General features: G+C 42.1%; 1 long non-coding RNA gene across 1 annotated transcript in view; it reads right to left on the bottom strand.

The window, feature by feature from the left end:
* Positions 1–18,559, bottom strand: part of LOC141582203 (uncharacterized) — a 49,586-nt gene extending 31,027 nt beyond the window's left edge. The window contains exons 1-2 of the long non-coding RNA XR_012515010.1: positions 18,457–18,559; positions 17,300–17,346 (exon numbers count right to left, since the gene is read on the bottom strand). This is a non-coding gene — a long non-coding RNA (uncharacterized LOC141582203). The remainder of the gene's footprint in view (positions 1–17,299; positions 17,347–18,456) is intronic.
* Positions 18,560–24,576: the final 6,017 nt, after the last annotated feature.

The raw sequence follows: 24,576 nt of genomic DNA, 5'->3' as shown, positions 1-24,576 counted from the left end.
AAAATGAAATAATAGAAAAAGATAGTTTGGTGCGGTGGCTCTCACATGTAATCCCAACACTTTGGAGAGCTGAGGCAAGCAGATCACTTGAGGTCAGGAGTTCAAGATCAGTCTGGCCAACACACTGAAACCTTGTTTCTACTAAAAATACAAAAAATATTAGCCAGGTATGGTGGTAGGTACCTGTAGTCTCAGCTACTCAGGAGGCTGAGGCAGGAAAATCTCTTTGAGTTCAGGAGGCAGAGATTGCAGCAAGCCGAGATTGTGCCACTGTACTGTAGCCTAGGCAACAGAGTAAGACTCTGTCTCAAAAAAAAGGAAAAAGAAAAGATATTCCACACAAATTATAGGCAAAAGAGGACAGGGCAGGTATACCTATTGCAGACAATTAGATTTTGGTCAGATTTTGTCATAAGAGACAAGATCACTATATAATAATAAAGAGAGCAATTCATGAAGAGGTTATCACAATTGTAAAATATATGACAACATTGAAGAACCTAATATATAAAGCAAATATTAACAAAACTGATGGTAGAAACTTACCGCAGTATAGGAACAGCACGGGACTATTATATTACACTTTCAACACTAGATAGTCCATCCAAACAGAAATTAAGTAGGGAAACAGTAGATGTGAATCAACTATAGATCAAATAGACCCAATAGGCATTATTTCACTCAACAGCAGAATACATTCTTCTCAAGAGCACAAGAACTTTCTCCAACACAGATCATACATTGGGCCATAAAATGAGTCTTAACAAATTTTTAAAGTTTGAAATTGCCAAGCATGGTGGCAGGCACCTGTAATCCCAGCTACTTGGGAGGCTGAGGCAGAATTGCTTGAACCCAGGAATTGGATGTTGCAGTGAGCTGATATCATGCCACTGTGCCCCAGCATAGGTGACAGAATGAGACTCCACTTCAAAAATAAACAAATAAACAAATGGAATGATAGAATGTGTGGTTATTTGCCTCTTAATATTTTAAAATCAAACATTTAACACTGTAATTCCGCTTTGTACCAGAATTCATCAGAAACAATCTTTTTAGCTCCATGATTTTATTTTATTTTATTTTATTTTATTTTTTTTTTTTGAGACGGAGTTTCGCTCTTGTTACCCAGGCTGGAGTGCAATGGCGCGATCTCGGCTCACCGCAACCTCCGCCTCCTGGGTTCAGGCAATTCTCCTGCCTCAGCCTCCTGAGTAGCTGGGATTACAGGCACGTGCCACCATGCCCAGCTAATTTTTTTTTTTGTATTTTTAGTAGAGACGGGGTTTCACCATGTTGACCAGGATGGTCTCGATCTCTTGACCTCGTGATCCACCCGCCTCGGCCTCCCAAAGTGCTGGGATTACAGGCTTGAGCCACCGCGCCCGGCCCATGATTTTATTTTTAAATTTAGCTGAACATTATAGCAAAACTAAAATTTACAGTTTTCTCCTGCCTTCCCTGAAGAAAAGCCCAGGCAGTATTTTTGTTTTGTTTTGAGACAAGTGGCCAGGCACAATGGCTCATGCCTGTAATCCCAGCACTTTGGGAGGCAGAGGCAGGAGGATCTCTTGAAGTCAGGAGTTTGATACCACCCTGGTCAACATGGTAAAACCCCATCTCTACTCAAAATACAAAAAAAAAAAAAAGCTAGCTGTTATGATGCACACCTGTAACCCCAGATGCTCAGGAGGCTGAGGCAGAGGCATGGCTGGGGTTTCACACTCTGTGGAGTTGGCAAGAGCCTGGGACAAGTGGGAGCCCCACCCCTTCACAGTTGGTGGGGTGGGAGCTCCCCAGGTGTAGCTGCAGCCACCCAAGTCATGGCTGCAGACCTGGGCCTCCCTGTGCTCTTAGGGGGCTGGAAGCTGGCAGAGGCCCCACCCTCCTGGGTGCAGCTGGCCTCCCAAGTCAGAGCTGCAGACCCAAGCCTCACTCAATGAAGCAGGCAGGAGCCCGTGTCAAAACCGCAGTTGTAGACCCAGGTATCTCTGCATTCTTGGGGGCCTGGGAAGGTCCCCTGCTCTTGCAGACTGAGAAGTGCCTGCTCCTGCTGCCTGGCTTCTCCCTGCTGTGAGCATCCACTCTGACCTCAGAGCAAGTTCAAACCTGAGCCTGGGCACTGTCACAGCCTGACTGGGTGTGCACATGCTTAGGGCAGTGCTGACACACCAGACCCCTGCCAACTAGGCCCCTTCCAGACTCTGGGCACTAAAGAGCATAAGAGGGAAGCTGAGAGGGGCTGAGAGCAGCTTCACACTGTCCTGAGGGCATCCCCTGGCACCTACAGCCTGGGCTCCAATTTCAGAAGGCATACAGGTTCCTGGGTGGAAGGGGGCAGGTCCCTGGTGAGGCTCTACCTTCAGGCCAATGAGGGCATGAAGGCTGAGAGATGGGCTGCCAGTCACATGGATTGGAAAAAAAACTTGTGGTCCCTTTTTCAGGCCCACCCATGGTCACCCATGGATCAATCAGCATGCCTTTTCTCCCCTTTGAGGCCCATAAAAGCCCCAGGCTCAGCTGGAGATGAGCAGACGTTGGAATGACCAGCTGCAGAGAGAAGCTACCCACTCCAGGGCCTCCTCTCTACTGAGAGCTGAACACACATGAGGACCACCCTGCCTGCAGAGAGGGACTACCCATTCCAGGGCCTCCTCTGAGCTGTTTTGCCACTGAATAAAGCTCCTCTCTCCTTGCTCGCCCTCTACCTGTCCACATACCCCATTCTTCCTGGACACAGGACAAGAACTCAGGACCTGCCAAATGGCAGAGCTGAAAGAGCTATTAACAGAAACAAGGTTGAAACACACTCCTTGCTTGTCGTATTGCTGGCCCTTTTGGGAGCCCAGATCTGGGAGCTCCCTGAGCAAGGGCTGTGACTCCCTCTTTGGGGCCCTGCCATTCCTGGAGTCTCCACACTTTTGGACAGCACCATGTTCCCCAGTGGCAACTGTAGAAGTTGCTTGTGGAGCACCCGGTCCAGCTGTAGCCTCGTAAAGAGCGGGCACCTGTGCTGGCACCTAGAGCTACCCACCTCACTGTAGCAGCTGGCATGCCTGACTCTGTGCAGCAGCTGGACCCCATGCTCAGTTGCTCACACACTCCTCACTGCTCCACATCTGGCTCACCCTTGGCAGGTATCTGGGACAAGTGGGATGGCAGGCATGGGATCCAGGCTGATAGCATAAGCCAAGTGCAGCCTGCCAGGCTGAATGGATGGAATGAGTCCATCTGGCCTGAGCAAAACTTGGGAAAAGGTGCCATCAGCCACAGAGGTTTCCACCCAAAAAAGCAACACCCCAAGGATCCTGTAACATCATCACCCACAGGTCATGCCCTGTCACCAGACAGGTTACCACACTGCCACCCCAACTAGGATGGCCACCTGTCCAGGTTTTAACACTGAGAGTTTCATATCCCAGAGAACCCTTCAGATATGACCTAACTGGGATGGCTGGTCACCTTACCCCCTCCCCTGCCACCCTGAGGTGGACAAATACTAATGAATCACCCTCTCTGAGCACTTGCCTGTGTGAACAGCCTGCCACCATTCCCACAACTCACGGTCAGTCAGGGGCAGAAGGAATGGTGATAAAAGCTACTTGAGACCCGAGGGTTTATCCAGATGTCAAGAAGAAAGAAGGAATAGATGCCTTGGGCATTTGTTTTTGATTTGTTTGTTTGCATCCTCAATATATTCTCCTTCTCTGTAGAACATCACTCTCATGTTCCTTTGTGAAACAAATGACTCCCGATCTCAATCCATCCAGGTGGAGCTGATGCAACCCTGTGACTCCAGAGTGGGCTCACCACCCCTGCCCATCCCATTGGTGATTCCACCACCCTGCCTAATGCAAGGATGGAGAAGTAGGCAGAAGATCCAAGCCAGGACAGTCATACTCTGTTCATCTGTTTTGCATTGCTATAAAGGAAGAGCAATGCAAATGGGTAATTTACAAAGAAGTGAGGTTTATTTGGCTCACAGTTCTGCAAGCTGTACAAGCATGGCCCCACGATCTACTCATCTTCTGGTGAGGCCTCAGGAAGCTCTGACTCATGACAGATGGTGAAGAGGGAGCAGATATGTCACATGGAGAGAGGAAGCAAGAGAAAGAGGAGGAGGTCCCAGACTTTTTAACAATCAGCTCTCACAGTAATGGGGATGGAGCTAAGTGATTCATGAAGATTCACCTCCATGGTCCCTCCAGGCCCCATCTCCAAAACTGGGGATCACATTTCAACATGAGATTTGGAAGGGACACACACTCAGACCATATCACATACCAAGAACTTTTGATAAAATTATCGGGAAAGAGAAAGGTGAAGCCAGTGTGGCATAAATGTGGGGGTTTCCATAGGATGGCATTTCTCACCAGAGGGGAGAGCATGGCTGAGGATATCTCAACATAGAAGCACTGGTCAAGACATGGGAAGACAAGGTTATAAGATGATATCCCTCAAGCCACTGGATTCAGCTGTGCTGAAAGTCATCAACCCTTGTACGTTAGAGTTGAATATGCCAATATATGCCTCATTCCTTCTCCTTTTTGTTTAAACCTGTAGGGGTTAGATTTTCATCCCTGGAACTGAAACTGTACTAACAAGTAAAGCACATTCGTGGCCAAAGGAGAAGACTTGGAATGAAGATTCATAAAAGCCCCAAATAATGGCAGTAAGCCTGCAGCATGGTGGACCAGGTGAGATGAGCCTCTGTGTATCACACTCGGGGCCAAGAAGCCTTGCTGTAAGCTGGGTAAGGGGTGACGACCAAAGTGGAAGCTAAATTACTCAATGTATTCAGCGAGACAACTTCCAGTTTCCTTGGATAGATGTGCTCCAGGGCCATCCACAGGAGCCTCACTTCTCCCCAGACCGAGACCCAACTTTGTCCACTCCTGAAAAGTCCAGAATCAAAGAGCTTTGGTCAATCAGGACTCGAAGACACCATTAATACACTCACTTTTTCTTTCCTTTTGCATTGGCCAAGTATTGCATTGTGAGCATATTCTCATGGATGAAGTGCATTCTCATGCAGGTATAAGATAAAAAGTCTGGCCATGTGGAGAAATAAAATAACCTCGATTTACAAATGAGGATGGGCCCAGGAAGCTCTGTGATGCACCTATGTTGTAGTGAGGGTTCTGTGAAATAATGAGCACACAGCGAACACTGCCTAGTACTTTGCGAGTGCTCCAGAGTGTTTCTGGTGCTGGGCTGCTCACGCCACACTGTGGATGCCCGTCTGCTTCTGCAAAGGCTCCTGCATTGATCTCAGAGGACCTGAAAGGCAAGGACCATACCAATTGCCTCCTTTTCCTGGAAGCCTAGAACAGGCTCTGTGAAGAGTCCGGATTAGCAGTTTAATGAAAAGAAGAATGGAGAACAAGTTGGGGTACCAGTGTGTCAGGGGACTCAGACAGGGTCTCTGAGGGCAGATGATTGACAGAGGGGTGGCCCCAGATTCCCCCACCCTCATTCCTTACACCTAAAAAGCAAGAAGTCCAAGGCCAGCCTTGGGCTGATTATCCTGGGTCATCTGTCAGTGCAGACCTGGCCTCAGGGGCTGTGGGATCACACTGAGGTGAGAGTAGCAGGTTCTGAGGAGCAGGGGTTTCTTCTCTGCTTGCCAAAGGCCATCCTGCAGCTGGACTCAGTCATTCCTGCTGCCCCCATGGCATCTCCCTGCCCACACACTGTGTAGGTGTCCCTGTGTTCTGCATGCCCCACACTTGGAAGTACCCTCCTGTCTCTGCTCACTTTTCAAGAATCCAGTTCGTAGACATTCCATTTTCACAAAACACTTGATATCTGTCCTGCTCCCAAGTGTGAGCATGGCCTAACCCACTTCTCACCCACTCTTGCCATCATGTGTCAGCACAATCTGCCCCCTCAAAGAGGCTCATCAACTAATACTCAGCACATGTCAGCAGGCTGCTCTGGCCCTCTGGTCTTCATGCTAGGACAATGCAGTCATAAAAACCTTGACTGGTTCAAAGTTCATCTGAAATCTCTGCACAACACACCACAAAAAACAAAGCACCTTAAATGATGGCTCATGGTTTTTTGGTCTTGTTTTTGTTTCGTTTTGTTTTGTTTTGTTTGAGATAGAATTTCGGTCTGTCACCCAGGATGGAGTGCAGTGGCATGAGCTCGACTCACTGCAACCTCCACCTCCTGGGCTGAAGCAATTCTCCTGTCTCAGCCTCCCAATTATTACCAGTGCATGCCATTATGGCCAGCTAATCTTTATAATTTTAGTAGAGATGGGGTTTCACTATATATAGACATGGGGTTTCACCATACATAAATATATACTTATATATATAATGTATATTTATATAAATCTTTGTTTATATATATAAATATACATATTTAAAATATATATTAAATATATACATTATATAAAGAATAAATTTGTTTATATATCTTCATATATATTTATATATTTCTTTATATTATATATCTTTACTTCTTTTTATATACGTCTTTATACATATTTCTTTATATATATCTTTATACATATTTCTCTCTCCTCTTTTTCTCTCTCTCTCTCTCTATATATATATATATATACACACACACACACACATATATATATATATATATATATATACACACACACATATATATGGAAATAATGGCCCAAACTTCTCAAATCTGATTTTAAAATGTTAATCTACACATCAAATAAAGCCCAACAAATTCCAAGTAGGATAAACTCAAAGAGCTACACACACAGACACAGCATAGTCAAACTGCTTAAAGACAAAGAAGAAATCTTCAAAACAAGAGAAAAATGATTTATCATGCCAAAAGTATCCTCAACAAGATTAGTAGCTAACTTCTCATAAAAAACTACAAATCTCAGGAGACATAGGATGACATATACAAAGAACAGAAGAGGAAGGTTAATCAAGAATTCTATGTCCAGGAAAACTAACCTTCAAAAATGAAGAGGAATCAAAGGCATTCCCAGATACACAAGAATGAAGAGAATCTATTCCTAGCAGATCTACTGTAAAATGGGATTCCTTTAAACTGAAACAAAATGACCCTAAACAGTGACTTGAATCCACATGAAATCAAGAGTACTCTCAGGTAACTACACAGGTGGCACATGTTACAGTCTCCACTCTACTTTTATCACTATATTCCTTACTTCAGTTAATACAAGAGCCTTAGGTGTCTATTTCAGCTCTTATTCACATCCATTCCTTCAACTTCATTACCATGTCCATTCCATTCCCACTGTCATTCATTCATTCACAAAAAGATGTATTTATGTATCAAAAATATAGCCATTTGCACATTTTAATAGATAACATTTGTTTCATGGAGATATCCTGAAATCCCAAATCAAATTCAGTTAAAGTACGTCAAGGTATCCTTGTATTCTGTGTTGAATTTTAGCAAAATTGGCCATCTCTTTTAAAAGTTATCATAGTCTATACATAAATTTGAAATCCTGTAAAGGCTGTGTGCAAAAGAGGGTCTTCAAGTTGCTTATAAAATTAAACATACATTTCCCATGTAATCCAGAAATCCTCCTTATAGATATTTACCCAAGTAAATTGAATACTTCTGTTCACACAATAATATGTACACAAATATTTATAGCAGCTACATGCATAATTGCCCCAAACTGGAAACTACCAAGATGTCTTTCAATAGGTGAATACAAATGGTAATATAGCCATGTAATACAATACTGCTCAGCTATATAGAGTAACAAGTTTTTATTCACACACATGCACACACACAAAAATACTGACCTGTTGAACAAAATTAATAATGTAGTGTAATATTTACAAATTACGTAGAAGTAAAACATATAACAATAGTACAAAGGTGGGAAAGGAGAAGTGGAATTACACTGCTGTAAATGTTCTTAAAGTGAGAAACAGTATAATGTCTCCTGGGCAGACTGTGCTAACAATGTCTACTATAAACACTCAAGCAACCACTAAAATGCAAAACGTAATTATAATTAACAAGCCAACACAGAAGACAAAGTGGAATCATAAATAATATTCAGTCTAAAAGAAGGCAGAGAAAGGGACAAAGGTATACAAATAACAGATAGGACAAACAGAAGTACAACGAGATCTAAATCCAAACCCAATCATATCGCCATGATGATCTCCTTTTCCAGGGAAGGAAACAAAGACCCAGAGAAGGAAAGGAGCCTGCCCAAAGTTACGAAGAAAACGTGGAGTGGGCCTGGCCTTCAGCTCAGCCTGTGGGGGCCTGTGCTCCTCACCCAGTGGGGAGCTTTCCCTCTGGCTAAAGACCTGGAAACTTCAGTTCCCCAGCATTTTGCCTACTGCTGGATCCATTGGCCCATATGCGCACAGGGCTGAAAGGGGCCACAGCAGTGACATGTTCAACCCCTTCATTTTACAGCTGGGAAAACTGAAGCCCTAAGAGGCAAAGGGGCTTGCCAAAAGGTCACATCCTGAAGTAAGGTTACAGCTGGTATCACAGCCCAGCTGCCAGCTGAGTCTCTCTCACCTCCCCAACTTGCTGCCGCTCCCGGGATCCTTCCTTCCCCCTACAAACTGCTGTGGCAGCACCTGCCCTTGGTTTTCCCTCATGTCCCAGCAGGCATTGATAAGAGTGCTCATCATCGCCTTTTAATCATCTTGGAAATGCTCCTGAAGTGCTCTGCAGGAGCCATTTATTTGAATTTCTTCCTCCGTATAAGTATGTTCAGTCATCTGTCTTCCACAATCAGTGAACGCTGGGCTTCTGACAGTATTAGTGTCTTCTCACTTCTCAGAGGGCTCTTGGCCCATCAGAGCTGAGAAGCCCATGAGCGATCACTAAAGTATGCTGGGGAAACTGAGGTTGGGAGAGGAGGGACTTTCTCTAGGTCACCTTGCAGGTGAGTGGCTGAAGCAGAACGTGAACTCGGGTGTCTGGGTGCCTGAATTCTGCTCTTTCACTGGAGCTTGCACCTGCTTAGCCTCAAATGTGGCTTTGAGACCCAATTTCCAGGTGGGGTCATGATGTCAAGGTCACCTTTTTTCTGCCCCTGAGCACCAGGCCATCTGATTATTTTTTAAAATAGTTTCATAAAATAAATGATTCACACCGTTTGTGAAACATTCAATTCATACCAAAATACAAAGGAACCGACTGTAATGAGCATGCTGAAGCAATGCCACTAGCTTTGGAGGAAATATTCTGCTAATCATCCCTGGCTGGTTGTTCTTCACACCCTAGTTCATTCCCCATCTCCTCCTGTCCAGCTCTGCACCAAGGAGGCTGCCCTGTGTGCACTATGTCAGGGACTCTCGTGACAGCTGGCTTCTGTTGGGTTCAGCCAATGGGAGGTGCTGCCAGGAGACTAAAAGACAGGAGGAGAGAAGGTCAGGGTATTTCCTCCTGTTTTTTCCTGGATTCAACTTCATGTTCGCAGGTGCAGGCTTATGCAAGGAGCATGTAGTCATGGTCAGGGGAGGCGATGTCTCCTTCACTCCTCAGCTTCTCCCCAACATGCCACCCTCCCTCCCGTTCCCCTGCATTAGCTTTTGCAGAGGACTCTTCAGGACCTGGCATTGTCTATTTCTTTGTTCTTCATAGGTATCCCCAGCCACATTGCAAATTCCATGAAGGTAGGCTGGAGTCTATCTTGATCACAAGTGTACTCCAAGTTCCTAGATCGGCACCTCTAGGTGCTTAATAAATAACTGTGTTAAGGATGATGGGACAAATGCAGAGATCCAAACCTGGAGGAGGATGCTGGAGGATACTGGAGGAGGACGGCAAACACTCAGTAAACCATCCTATGGGTACAGGGGTGGTTTAGGGAGAAGTCATGGAGGAGAGGCCTGAGCAGAATGCAGGATGGGAAGGGGCAGACCTGGGTCAACACTCAGTCACTTCCTCCCTCCCTCAATCATCAGACATTCTCTGGGCACTTTCTTTTGTTATTTTTTGAGACGGAGTCTCGTTCTGTTGCCAGGCTGGACTGCAGTGGCACAATCTCGGCTCACGCAAACTCCGCCTCCCAGGTTCAAGTGATTCTTTTGTCCTGGGCACTTCCTATACCTTCTATGCCCCAGGCACTGAGATGGAAGTAAATGCTGGGCATGTCAGACCCTGTACCACCCCAAAGGAGCTCTCGGTCAAATGGGAGGGACAGATACTCCCCTAGGAAACTGAGATTAGGGAGAAAAGAGCTGTGGAAGGGTACGCAGTGACTGCCACCAGAGTAAAAGCAATATTTACTAAGCTACCAAATTCCCTGGGCCTTCGACTTTCAACCAAAAGAGTCCAGCTGCTTTCACCTAAGACGGAATGTAGTTGCTTGTAGAGCTGGGAAAGTCACCAGGGAATAGCCTCAGGCACAGTTGGACTCACAGGCTCCAATGATATCACTGGATCGCTCATACTCCTTATGTTTCTCAACATTTTGATTCTGTGCAGGAGCATCTTTCTCTTTGCTATGGGATTTACTCATGAGGCAAGAAAGGGAAGCTGGAAGGGAAATCATAACTACTGGCAGCTCCAAGCTTAGCTCATCCCATCTACTGACTCCAGAGGGAAGAGAGAACCGCTCTCTTATAGCCATAGATAAAGTTTCAGTCAAGGATTCTATTAGGCTGATTTTGGTCACATGTTCTTCTTGGACCAATCACTATTTCCTGGGGAGAATGGATTGCTGTGATTGGTTTAGTCTAAGCTGATACCTCTCTCTGAGGAGAGAGGTGGGATAGTCACTGACTATCTGGTCAGACTATCAGGGCCTGAGTGCAGGAAGCTTACTTTCCCAAAGGAAGGGAGACAGGAGTGATAGGTGCCAAAAACAGAGGGGGAAAGAGATGCTGGATGAACCAAAGCAGCCCAAATGCAAACTGCAGGAGATATTATGATTTCCTTTTATAAATAAATAAACTGAGTCTCAGAGAAACTAAGAAATTGGCATAAATTAGCAAGTGGCACAGTAGACCCTTGAACCCTTCTCTGCTGAACAAAAGTGCCCCATGTTTTAGTCCATGGACAGCAGTGCTTCCCAGGAATACTGGCCTCTGCAGGCATCTCAGCACCTCCTGAGTTCCAGCAGGTTTAAACTCATAATTCCAGCCAAAATAGGAAGTTTCTCAAAGCTCAGGCATTCAGGTCCCTCACGGGCCCCATGGCTTGCAAACCTAACCTTCATGATAGATTTAAGGCCCCCTTTCGTCTGGATCACTGTGTGCAGGAAAATGCCGCTCCTGCTACTTCTTGTCAACTAAGCCATGCTGGGAGTGAGCACATCAAAGGGAACAGAGACTGTGTCGGTGTTGCCAGGGGCAACATCAACCTGGAGGTGCAGGGAACATTAAGATGGCTGAGGTGTGAGCTGCCTGACATGTGAGGATGTTCTCCAGTGAAGCACACAGCAGACTCAGCCAGAACCTCTGCAAGCCCTCCCTTCTCCCCGGGCTCCTTTTCAGCAATCAGATCCTCCTATCCCTCCTGCCAGTCCCAACCTGTCCATTTCATTTAAGGGACTGATTCAAAGCATACAGCTCAAGAGGGCTAGAGGGACCTTGTGGATCCTTTATTCCAACCTCATTCATTTTACAGATGAGAAAACAGGGCCCAGAGAGACCCAGACACTTGTTCAAGGTCAGAGAGTAAGTCGAGGGTGAGGCTGAACCAGAGAACATCAGGACCCCTAGACGGAGGTTATCTCATGTTCAAGTCCTGACACAGACACTTTTACATGCATGTTTAATCCTCACACAACGACCCTGTGCAGTGGGTGTTATTATCCTTATTTTATCCTTGGGTAAAAGAAAGCTCTGAAAAATTAAATGCCATGCTCAAGGGCATAGAGCTGAGTTTCAAACTGCTTTGATTAGCACAAAAGTAGGAAGACATCAGTAATAACATCACAGTGTATATTTCAAAATAACTAGAAGAAAGAATTCTGAATATTCTTACAACAAAGAAATAAGTGAGGTGATATTTTAAATACCATTTCATCATTGCACAATGCATACATGTATAAAAACATCACAGAGTACCCCCATACATGTGTACAATTAAGTGTCAATTGAAAGCAAAATTAAAAAAAGAAACTGCCAAGCTGTTTTCAAAGTAGTTGAAACTATTTTACATTCTCAAAAGCAGCTTGTGTGAGTTTCAGTTGCTCCATAGTCTTGCCAATAGTTTTTAAAATTTTAACCACTGTAGTGAATGGGTGCCTCCTAGGGCACACTTTGCAATGTCTGGAGACATATTGGTTTTTACAATTTGAGTAAGGGAAGAAATAATACTGCCATTTGATGGGTAGACCAAGGATGCAGCTAAACACCCTACAATGTACAAGACAAGCACCCCAACCCCCACCTTCCTGCAACCAAGGAAATATTGTGAGGCTCAAAATGTCAACAGTGCTGAAGCTGGGAAACCTTAGTGGAGTGGTATCTAACTGTGATTTTAATTTACCTTTTCCAGTGGCTAATGATGAACATCTTTCCACGTACTTAATTTAAAATACTATTTATAATAGCACCAAAAAATAGGGATAAATTTGAGAAAAAAATGTACAGGATGAAAGCCACCAAATATCAGTAAAGAAATGAGAGAAACTAAACAGAGGAACTAAAGAAGTAAATGGGGAGATATACTGCATTCCTGGATTTGAAGGTTCAATATTGCTAATAGGTCAATTTTCACAAAACTGATGGATACACTCAATGCAATTATGATAAAAATTCTATCGGGGCTTTTAGAAATTGACATAGTAATTTAAAAATGTATATGGGAATGTAATAGACCTAGAATAGCTAAAACAACTTTAAAAAAGAAAAAGGTGGAGGATATCCAATACCTGGGTTTCAAGGTTTGTTAACAAAGCTACAGTAACTACAGTATTGATGGTATTGGTACAAATACACATCTAGATCAATGGAAAAGAATAAAGGGTCCAGAAAGAGGCCACAACAGATATAGAATCAACTGATTTTCAACAAAACTGCAATGCTGAAATGACAAATCCCCTAAATGAGGAAAAGAATAATCTTTTTATGAAATGTGCTGGAACAATGGAATAGTCATCTACAAATAAAACAAAATAAAACAAAAACACCTTGACACTTACTTTGCTGTATATACAGAAATTAACTCAACATCATGAATCTAACAAATCACCAAACTGCTCAAAGCAACTGTAAGAAGAAATTTTAATGACCCTGGATTTGGCAAAGATTTCTTAAACGGGGCACTAAAAGTCTGAACTGTAAAAGGAAAAATAAATAAATAAATTGGACATCACAAAAATGTAAAACTTTTGCTCTTCAAAAGACACAAAAAGGCAAGCCAAGCCAAGGATAAAAACACTACTCATAAAACCCACATTCAACAAAGAACATTTACCTATAAACAAAAACCCCCTACATTCCCAACTGCACATGATAAATAGTTCTAAACAGATGCTTCAGTGAAGGAGATTAACAACAGATGGCAAATGGTAATTACTGAGCTTTTTACTCTTGATGCTAGTTAATGAAACTAGACTGCTCTCCTAATACTGCTGAAAATAACATCAGCAAAATAAAAAGAAAACAGCTGTGTTTCCCCAAAGCCACAAAAAGCAGATATTATTCTGCTCCAAAAATACATTGCAAAACAATATATATATATTTTTTTAGTGGGAATGTAGATTGGTGTAGCCATTATGAACAGAATATGGAGGTTCTAAATAAAGTTTAAAATAAGCCAGGTGAGTTGGTTTGCACCTATAATTCTAGCACTTTGGGAGGCTGAGGTGGGAAGACTGCTTGAGGCTGGGAGTTCAAGACCAGCCTGGGCAACATAATGGGACTCCATCTCTATATTTAAAAAAAGATATTAAAAACAAAACTACCTGTACCCCAGTAATCCCTCTTCTAGGCACACATCCAAAGGACATATAATCACCATGCCATAAATATATCTGTGCTACCATGTGTATTGCAGCACTATTCACAGTAGCCAAGATATGGAAACAACTTGGGTGTCTGTCAACAGAGAAATAATGGATAAATAGAATATTATCCAATCTTTATAAAAAGAGACATCCTGCCATTTGCCACAACATGGAAGAGCACGGAGCACATGTTGCTAAGTGAAGCAACCCAGACACAGAAAGACAAATACTGCATCATAAGACAAATACTGCATCACTTCACTTGTAGGTAGAATCCAGAGAGAGAGAGAGAGAGAGAGAGAGAGAGAGAGTCAAATATACAGAAAGAATAAAACAGGAGTTAACATGGACATGGGAAAGGTAGAGATGGAGACATGTATGTTAGAAGTTATACAGTAGCAGATACATAGGATAAACAACTCCAGAGATCTGATGTACATGACAACTATAATTAATAAAACTATACTATATTTGGGATTCCTGCAAAATAAGTAGATTTTAGCTGCTCTTGCCACAAAAACAAATAAAAATGGGTAACTATGAGATGATAGATATGTTAACTGACTTCACTATAGTAACCAGTTTACTTGGGGAGGAGAATTATCTACCATAATGGAAGGTTCTAAGCATGTGATATCAAATCCTGTATGATTTCTTTCACTTAAATGAAAAGTGGCTCAAACTTGAGGCTGTTGCCAAGTTATGGAGATGACTGTAGCTTAGCCTTGGAAAAGTGCTCTGGATAGTGTCACGGGAGACCTGATTTGTGCATTCTTTCCTTCCAAGGAGGGTGGGTAATAGGTTGGGTGAAAGCATATTATTCATATCTCTGTACATAGGGAATTTTGAATAATCCTCAAAAGGATGTTTAAGTCTATGCTTTGGTAGGTAAACTGGCCTAGACACACATATTATTATTAGATATTTGGGAAAACTTGTGATATGAGTAGAAGCAACACACTCTCAAATACTGTGAACTAAACATACATTTAGGTTGATGAAAGGAGGGAAGCCATGGGAATAGCAACATTAGGTTTCTTTCTTGTGCATTTTCCTTCACATTTCAAAGGCCTTCACAGTAAAAATATACTTGCGAAGAGAGGTATGAAGCTGAGAACTTCTTTAACATTCTGCATATGGGAAATCAGAGATAGTCTACAAGAATACTATTCATGCTAATAAATTCATCAAAATTGCAGAGTACAAGGTTAACACTCACTCAAACGGCAGTTGTGTTAATATGCATTCAATATAAATAATCCAATAGTAAGATTACAAATGTAATTCCATGGATAATAACCTCTGAAACCATTGAATACTTAGAAATAAATCTAACCAATGAGATGAAATACTCGTAACCTGGTAAGAACAGAATGTGACTGAAAAGAAGTAGAGAAGGTACAAATAAATGAAAAGGCATCCTGTATTCATAGACAGGAAGACAAAACCTAATACACAATACTACAAAATGATCCAAAGATGCACAACAACTACTATCAAACTGGTAACAGCCATCTGTGCAGAAACGGAAAAGATAACCCAAATTTTTTTATGAATTCTCGTATGTTTCAAATAATCATAATAATGTTGAAAAAGAATAGCGTTGGAAGATACGCATTCATGAGATTGAAATCTACAAGAGGAAAAGATAGAGAAATTCAGACAGCAGGGTCCTAGCATGGGGGCACCCGTAAGTATCAGAGATACGGAATAGAGAGCCCAAAATCCAATGCACACATACACAGTCAACTGATCTTCCACAAAGGTGCCGAGAAATGGGAAAAGGAAGGCCTCTTTAACAAATGACGGTAAAACTGCATATCCTCATTTGAATAAACAAACTGAGCAGTGTGCTCAAGATTGTGCTTCTTCCTCCATTTACAAGACACTGGAGCTTTGCAATGAGCCCAGAGCGAATCTTCATCCCGTCCCCCATGCCCAGAGAAAGTCCTTGATATCAGGAGTAAACAGCAAGGACAGACAAATGAATGTGCTGCCATGAAACCTAACAGTTCAGAAGGTGAGGATCAGTTTCTCCCAAGCATCTGGGCACACTGTGGAAGAACTGTTGTCTCCAGGATTAAGTAACTACAGAACTGTGTCCCAAACCAAAGGCTTTAACATTTTGCAGTGGCAGAAGCAGAGGCAGAAAAGAGGTGTCCTCAGAAAGACCATCTTTAAATAATAAAGCAAGAAGAGGTGATCACAGACAGGGTACTCGCACTTCTCACCACTATGACATTAATCTCTGACAAGAACAAACTTCATCCATGTGTTCTTTTTCTTCTCTTTCTACATGTTCACTAAGCCTCCCAAGCAGCAGGCAGAAGCTGAAGTCTCCTGGGCACCTGCTTTATTAGATTCCACCTGTAATCTTGTTGCCTACCTGGAAAGGCATCTTCTTCACTGTTGAGATTTTCCAGAATCCACTCTTTAGAACCACCAACATCAGAGTAAGTCAGAGAGAGGTACACTCACTTCTACTCCAGCTGAAGCCACGTTGGCTCACACATCCCCTGGCTGGTCCTCTGGGTTCACATGCAGTCATACAGCCCCTCTGATCAGAGTTATACACTTGCACAATTATTAGCTCTCACTAGACTCCCAATATTCTTTAACCAGAACCCAGAATCAGGTTTCTATATATTACAACGAACAAGTTTGTTCCTCAGCAAGTGAGCTACTTCAGGGTACATACCATAACCAGGGAGTTATGAACTCTGCAATTAGACAAAAGAAGACGCCATGAGGATCAGATTAATTCTTCTGTGCACCCCCGCCCCCTGCCCAGATCTGTTAGTCTCTTGATGACTTCAGAAAACTAGTTGTAAGACAATGGTTGAGTCAAAGGCCAAGAATCAAAAATGGTAGTACAGAGGACACCTGTGGAAAAGACAAGACCCTTTCCCACAGAATTTATCTATGAAGTTTATTTACATTGGCAAACACACAATGCCTAAACCGAAGAGGAAAACTGGTGTTGAGGAAAATTCCTCTGCATTAGAGTTGATAATGGATGCTGTCATTTAAAAACATTCAGATACATCACGTATCCAATGGGAAGACACTCCCACTGAATTCCACTCCCACAAAGAGAATTGGACATGTGGTACATAATGTGCCTTCTCAGACTGTCACAATTAACAGAAGGAAAGAAATCAAGAAAGAAACAATTCTTTTTTAATTTTGTTTTCTTTTGAAGTTTAAGTCTCAGGATGTATGTGCAGGACTGTGCAGGTTTATTACATCGGTGAACATGTGCTATGGTGCTTTGCTGCATGTATCAACCCATCATCTAGGTTTAAGCCCTGCATCCATTAGCTATTTATCCTGATGCTCTCCCTCCCCGATCCCCACCTGACACGGCATTCTTTACAGGACAGAAAAAGGGGTTCTTACCTCGTCATCATCCTCAGAGGTGGTGCTCCTGAAATCCTCAGGAGGAGCTGGAGGGAGACAGAATAAAAGTCAGTCCCCTGGTGGCTGAAGACTGTGAGTAACTCAGGAAGCTTTGCTGGGTGTGGCATATGGAGTGTGGGACTGAAGATTCTGAGACGGTCTCAGAGAAACAACTATGGTCAAAGAGTACCATGAGGGAGTCTCACCAGTTATCTTTCATCTTAGACAATGCCAAAACCTGATAATACTCTTGCATTCCCAATTCCCAAAAGATATTAACCAATCAAAAAGCAAGGCTTAGATGTTTGCTGTGATACAGTCAGGAAAAACTGGTCTCCTGGGAAAAGTAATCATTAAATACCAGAGCAAGAAACAATGGTTACAAATGCAGCCCATAAAGCCCATGGACACACATCCTCTCATCTCTATTTTATTAAAACACAACAGGAACAAGTCAGACCTCTACAGCTATTTTTGTTTTTGTTTTTTTTTTTTGGTTCTGGCTTCATAGCCCCCTTCCTAGGTTCCAAAGCAACAGGTGTAACCTAAATGCTCCCAGAAATACTCCTAGGGTATCATTTTCATTTTGTTTGTTTGTTTGTTTGTTTGAGACAGAGTCTTGCTCTGTCACCAGGCACTAGGTTGGAGTGCAGTGGCGGGATCTTGGCTCACTGCAACATCTGCCTCCCGGTTTCAAACAATTATCCTGCCTCAGGCTCCCGAGTAGCTGGGACTACAGGCACACACTACCATGCCCTGCGAAATTTTGTATTTTCAGTAGAGACAGGGTGTAGCCTTACTTTTATAATAGAACAGCCTTTAACAGGAAATGGATCACAAAAGGAAAGGAACATACATTGAGTGCTGACTATATGCAACACATTGTTTTAGACACCAAAGCTGTCTTCTCATTTAATCTCTGCAATCGCTGTGTGAAACAGGCACTATTCCTGACTTATTTTGACACTGAGGCTCAGAGCAATCTATAAAACAAACGACAATGTGGGTAGCCCCAGTAATTGTCGTTGTTTTTTATAACCTGTTCAGTATTATAATCATCTACACTTCAGAAAAAAGAAAAGGCATAAAAAGGATACAATAGTAAAATAAATAAAAATTTCAACAAAGAATAAAAGGAAAAATAGCCATTCTCTTACCTCTCTGGATGGGCATGGAACTTCACCAGACTGCTAGAGAGCTGTCTCTCTGCTTCTAAGTCCTCACTGAACTGACTCTGTTCATCTACTAGTCCTTCTAGCATCAGCAGCAACTGAGAGAAGAAGAGAGAAGAAGCAATACAAAAATGGCACAGTGAGACGGGAAGCCACAGTTCATCCTGAGAAACAAGAAAATGCATCAGCACATCCCATGACATAAAAAGCCCGCTATCTTAGTACTTAAGCTTTTGACAGTATTGTACAGTTTTCAAATCAATATCATATTCACTATTTTTTAAATCTTTAAAACCCTGTAAGGTGGAATTCAAACATGGGAGCAAAAAGGACAAAAAGGAGAGAGAAGCTAGCAGCACAGGAAAGCAGCTGAGAGAAAGGAGTAAGAGGGAAACGGGACAGGCAGGAGGGAAACATACATAATAGGGGTTACCAGTATTCTTCATTCATTCAATCAATATTTATTGAGCACCTTCTATGGGAAAGACTCTGTTCCATGTTCTAAGGGAAAGCCTACTATCTAGTGGAGGAAAAAGACATTCATTAATCATAGACGTGTGTCATTGTGAGTGTAACAGTGCTATAAAGATAACGAGCTACGATCATGTATAACCAACAGAGTTGTTTAAGGCAGAGTTGAGAGCCACAACGGAGAGGGGTGAGTAGTTAGTGAGAGAGATGCTAATGGAGACAGGAAGTACAAGCAAGTAAGTCTGTTGGAAAAGAAAGGATAAACAGGGCTGGAGCTACGAAGAAAGTTGGGGCAAAGGCAGGGGCTTCTTTCTCTTTTTTTAACTGGGAGAGATTTTAACATGGTAAAATGCAGAGAGGAGAAAGATTCAGCTGAGAGGGAGATGACTTATGCATGAGTGTGAGGGATAACCATTGGTATGTGTCCAGAAGAACTACTGCTCTTTACAGAACCACACATCAGAAAGAGGCATCTACAACTGCTACTGATCAAAGTAGGAAACTTTAGAGGTTTCCCGATGAAATAACATTTATGAAAAACCAATACCACGGTTTATTTCACAGTAGAAAAACAAGGTTTGTGCTGGGTGTGGTGGTATGCACCTGCAGCTCCAGCTACTCAGGAGGCTGAGGCAGGAAGATGCCTTGAGCCTGAGTTTGAGGCTGCAGTGAGCCATGGTCGTACCACTGCACTCAAGCTTGGGTGACACAGTGAGACTCCACGTGTGTGTGTAGAGAGAGAGACATTGAGAGAGAGAGACAGAGAGAGAGAGAGAGAGAGAGAGAGAGTCTGTATTCCAATGACTTACCTGTTGTCTTTGTTTTCCTGAAATTTCTTGATCCTGGGATTCTACTGAAGCAACTTTTTGCCAAAGAAGTAATACTTTTTGGTCAGGCGTTCTACAGCTGGTATGTCTTCAGGATAACCAGTTGTATTTGCAGATCCTGGAAGTCAAAAAGTAAGTGTAAACATGAAAATAGTAATAAAAGTATTATTCAGTTGAGGAGCAGAGGAACAAATGTTCTTGGGACAGTCTGCCTGTACTTTCAAGTGGGATACTGATAGGCACTGGGCAAGGGATTCAATGTGTGCATAGTGTCTGAAGATGCCCTACAGGTAATCTGAGATGTGAACATTTCCAGTGATCTGTAAAAAGTTTTGAAGGACCTTAATGAGGTCTTCTTTAATCTGTATTTTCCTGGTCAGAGGCTCTGTATCAGCAGCCTGCACCTGCAGCTCTTCTTCCCGCACCTGCGCCCTTCTTCCCGTACCTGGGGCTCTTCTTCTCACACCTGCAGCTCTAATTCCTGCATCTAAAGCTCTTCTTCCCACACCTGAAGCTCTTCCTACACCTGGGGCTCTTCTCGCACCTGGGGCTCTTCTTCCTGCACCTGCAGCTCTTCTTCTTGCACAGCCATCATGGCCTGTAGAGCAGAAAGTTCCAACTGTGAATAAAGGGAACAATATCTGGCATGTTTACATTTTAACACGGAGGCAAATGCTTTTGCATATCATATCACTATCAGCCAGTAATGCAAGAGAAAATGAGACAAGAATAGGGCTCTACAGGATCAAATAAAAAAATTCATGTAGTATGGTAACAAAGGATGTTTTACGGGAAGATGTAATAGTTCTTTTTAATGATATCTTCCACCTTAACTGGCACCATAAAACACACCAAATTTGTTTAACATGCTTATTATGTTACTTAAAAAGAATGGTGACCATTAGTAGAAGCAAGAAGAGATGAAGTTTTTAATATAAGTACTTCAGCTAATAGAGGAAAAAATGATAGCATTAGGATATCTCCATTTTGCAACCCTTAACGAATTAATGGATTAGGCATCAAACCACAAAAGCTGCTAACATCACAAGAGATCACCAAACATTACATGCCTCCAGATGGAAGAACATGCCACCACCTCTGAAGGAATCCTGCCAAAAGCTAGTGCTACATGCCCTGAACTTTCAGTGTTCTCAACAGAAAATGACAAATACGTGGTTATGACAAAGTTCATTAAAACTTATCATAGCCTGGGTGCCATGGCTCACGCCTGTAATCCTGGCACTTTGGGAAAACCAGGCGGGCGGATCATGAGGTCAGGAGTTCAAGAGCAGCCTGACCCAAATGGTAAAACACCATCTCTACTAAAAATACGAAGATTAGCCAGGCATGGTGGTGAATGCCAGTAATCCCAGGTACTCAGGAGGCTGAGGCAGAACTGCTTGAACCTGGGAGGTGGAGGTTGCAGTGAGCGGAGATCATGCCATTGCACTCTAGCCTGGGTGACAGAGCAAGACTGTCTCAAAAAAAAAAAAAAAATCAAATAACCATACCTGCTAACGTTTACTATGTCACTGGCTCTCTAACAAATGCTTTGTATATAGTTAATTCTTTTAACAAACCTAGTGCTCTGGTTCCTGCCTACTTTTCCCACTTTAGTATCTGCCACTTTACTTCTCACACATGACTCTGTAGGTATACTAGACTTTTTCTGTTCTAGGAACACCAGATGTTCTCTTAACTCAGGGCTTTACAACTACTACTCCCTTTGCCTGAAATATCTTTCCCAGGGCTGTCTCTGATTCCCAGGTTTCAGTTTACATGTCATCTGCTCAGAGAAGCCTTCTTTGGCTCCCCTATTTAAGATGGTCTCCATCCACGCTACTTTCTATCATTTCCCTCCTATCACTTATTATCATCTATAATTATATCTGTTTATTGTCTGTATCTCCCCAGTGGAAATTAACTACATAGAGCCAGCGACTTTGCAGATTTCATTCACTACCTCGTCCCCAACACGAGCCCAAGCTGAGAGAAGGTTCCCACATAGCTAATGAATGAAGGAGTGAATCCTCACAACAATCCTTTGAGGTAACTCCTTTTTGATTTATATATAAGGTGACTTCTACTCTTCAATTTACAGACAAGGTGATTGAGACTGAGAGAAACTAAGAAACTTGTTCAAAAATCACAGGGCTACCAAAAAAAGAAAAGGAAAAGAAAAGAAAAGAAAAGAAAAGAAAAGAACAGGCATGGTGACTCACGCCTGTAATCCAAGCACTTTGGAGGCCAAGGCAGGTAGATCACCTGAGGTCGGCATTGCAAGACCAGCCTGACCAACATGGTGAAACCCCATCTTTAAAAAAAAAAAACAAAACAAAACACAAATCACAGGGCTAGCTAGTGAGCTAGAATATGAACTCAGGGAAGCTGACTCAGAGCCACTAGGCTATCACGTCTTCTCAATAGATGTTGCATATCCATACTGTCTTTATGGTAAGGGCAAGTTATTTTAAATAAACCCGCTAAAGCTAGTTAGCAATAGCTAAGTATCAGCCCCTCAAAATACCCATTCATAGGCACTAGAATTTCATGATCCTGAAAACAGGACAGAACCAAAAAGTAACATTACTCTGGATTTGGTATATGTGAGAAACACAGGAATAGCAAGTGGAAACTAAAATACCTGACATGAATAATCAGATAACGGCTAAGGCAGAACCACAAAAAGGAAAAGAGACTAGGGGAATTTAAAACCTGGTATCTCTTCAGTGCCACACATTCTCATATCCTAAAAACTGAGTCAAAAACATGAGTCTATTTGTAAGCAGAAATATGGTAATAAAATCAAAAGATAAAATACATTAATTCCATCACAAATACAAACACAGATTCTATATTATAGATCTAACTATGACAAAAGGTAGAAAAAAAATCTAAGGAGCTATTTAGACTAGCTAGCTAAAGTTAATTTAGGAAGCCACGACACTGACTGATCTTCTAAAAGAGATGCCAGAGTAACAAACAAGCTTTTAGTTTCAGTCTGTAACTCTGCACGGTGGCCCTATTTCCTCAACATCACAGATGAATATGCAACCAGCTGTGTAGACATTTAGGAAATATATATTTCCTGTCTATTTAATTCTTTTAACAAACCTAGTGATCTGGTTCCTGCCTGCTTTTCCAACTTGAATATCAGCCATTTTACTCCTCACTCATGACTCTGTAGGTACACCAGACTTTTTCTGTTCTAGGAACAGAAAAAATATATATATATAGGAAAGGTAGGAGGGTGCGAATCTCTAAGGCTGAAAGGCCTCTTCTAAAATAACTGACGAAAAGTCTATGCTCGAGAGAGTTAAAGCATAAGATGGGAAAAATAAATCTTAGGAATTATGTGAAGTCACAAAAGACAGGAGTTTGAATCAAAGCTTTGGCATTTATTAGTTACATGACTATTCTCCACTCTCATTCTATAAGCAAAATCAGTGTTTCAGCTTCTTCATCTGTAATAATGGGGCCGACATCATTTACTTCATGTAGAGTTGTAAGCATTAGTGCTAATTTAAATACCCAGCACGGTACATTGCATATGAATACTCAATAAACATTGACTATACTCAAGTTTCTCCTTTCATGTTTCTAAAACTAATTTCATGGGTCTAATGTCATAACTCTAAGCAGCAATCACACAATCCTTCCTATTTATACCAGTTATTTACTGTCATTATTATTATTTTTAGAGGAGGAGTTTTGCTCCTTTCCTAGGCTGGAGTCCGATGGCATGATCTCAGCTCACTGCAACCTCTGCCTCCCAGGTTCAAGTGATTCTCCTGCCTCAGCCTCCTGAGTAGCTGGGATTACAAGCACCTGCCACCATACCCGGCTAATTTTTGTATTTTTAGCAGAGACGGGTTTTGCCTTATTGGCCAGGCTGGTCTCCAAATTCTGACCTCAAGTGATTAGCCCACATCAGCCTCCCAAAGTGCCAGGATTACAGGCGCGAGCCACCACACCCGTCCTTTACAGTTGTTTTAGCCCAATTAGCAATGGGGAGTGAGAGTTGTGTTTTTCCAGCACTTAGTAAGTTTTAATGGTCCCAATACAAAAACAGGAGCATCTTGTTAAGGTAATGTATATAAAAAATAACATATTTTTCCCAAAAAAGAAAAAAGTCATACCTGGCATTTGGACTCAGATATTCTACTTGGAGAATTAGACACTTTTAAACATAAACTATTTTGAAAGTAAAAATAATAGGGATTTAAAAATTAAGACTTGACTAGAAAACTCACCTGACTTTCTCTTTTTTAGCCATGAGTTCAAGTTCCTCTTTGGCACTACTCAGTTCTTTTTCCAGCCCTGCCACTGTATTCAAGTCTCCTAAAATGAAAATAGAGTGTTAGTTTTAACTGCTATGAATATAATGTGGTTATCAGCTGCCTTCTTTGAGGAATTTACTGAGGACACATTCCAATAATTAGAAAAAAGTAAAACATATACACAGGTTGTTCTTTGTAGCATTATTTCTAAGAGCTAAATACCACAGTCATCCTGCAGTCTATAAAGAAAAGATTGAATAAAGTATAGTATATTCACAGATGGAACTATATACTGATGTAAAAAAGGAGTAAGGACAATCTTTTATCAACATATATGGAGTGATTTAGAAATCCTGAGACTATGTTAAGGAAAACAAGCTACATGCTCAAGAATACATGTAAGGTAATAGGTTTTATATTAGGAAAAGGAGGAATAAGAATATACACATATACATCATATATATACAGATGATTCATTTGCCGATTTTTGCAAAAAGATACACAGGAAGAATAACCCAGAAATGAAA

Source organism: Saimiri boliviensis, chromosome 19, assembly GCF_048565385.1.
Source record: "Saimiri boliviensis isolate mSaiBol1 chromosome 19, mSaiBol1.pri, whole genome shotgun sequence".
Lineage (NCBI taxonomy): Eukaryota > Metazoa > Chordata > Mammalia > Primates > Cebidae > Saimiri > Saimiri boliviensis.
The sequence above is the reverse complement of the archived record's forward strand: the minus strand, read 5'-3'. Positions and strand labels throughout refer to the sequence as shown.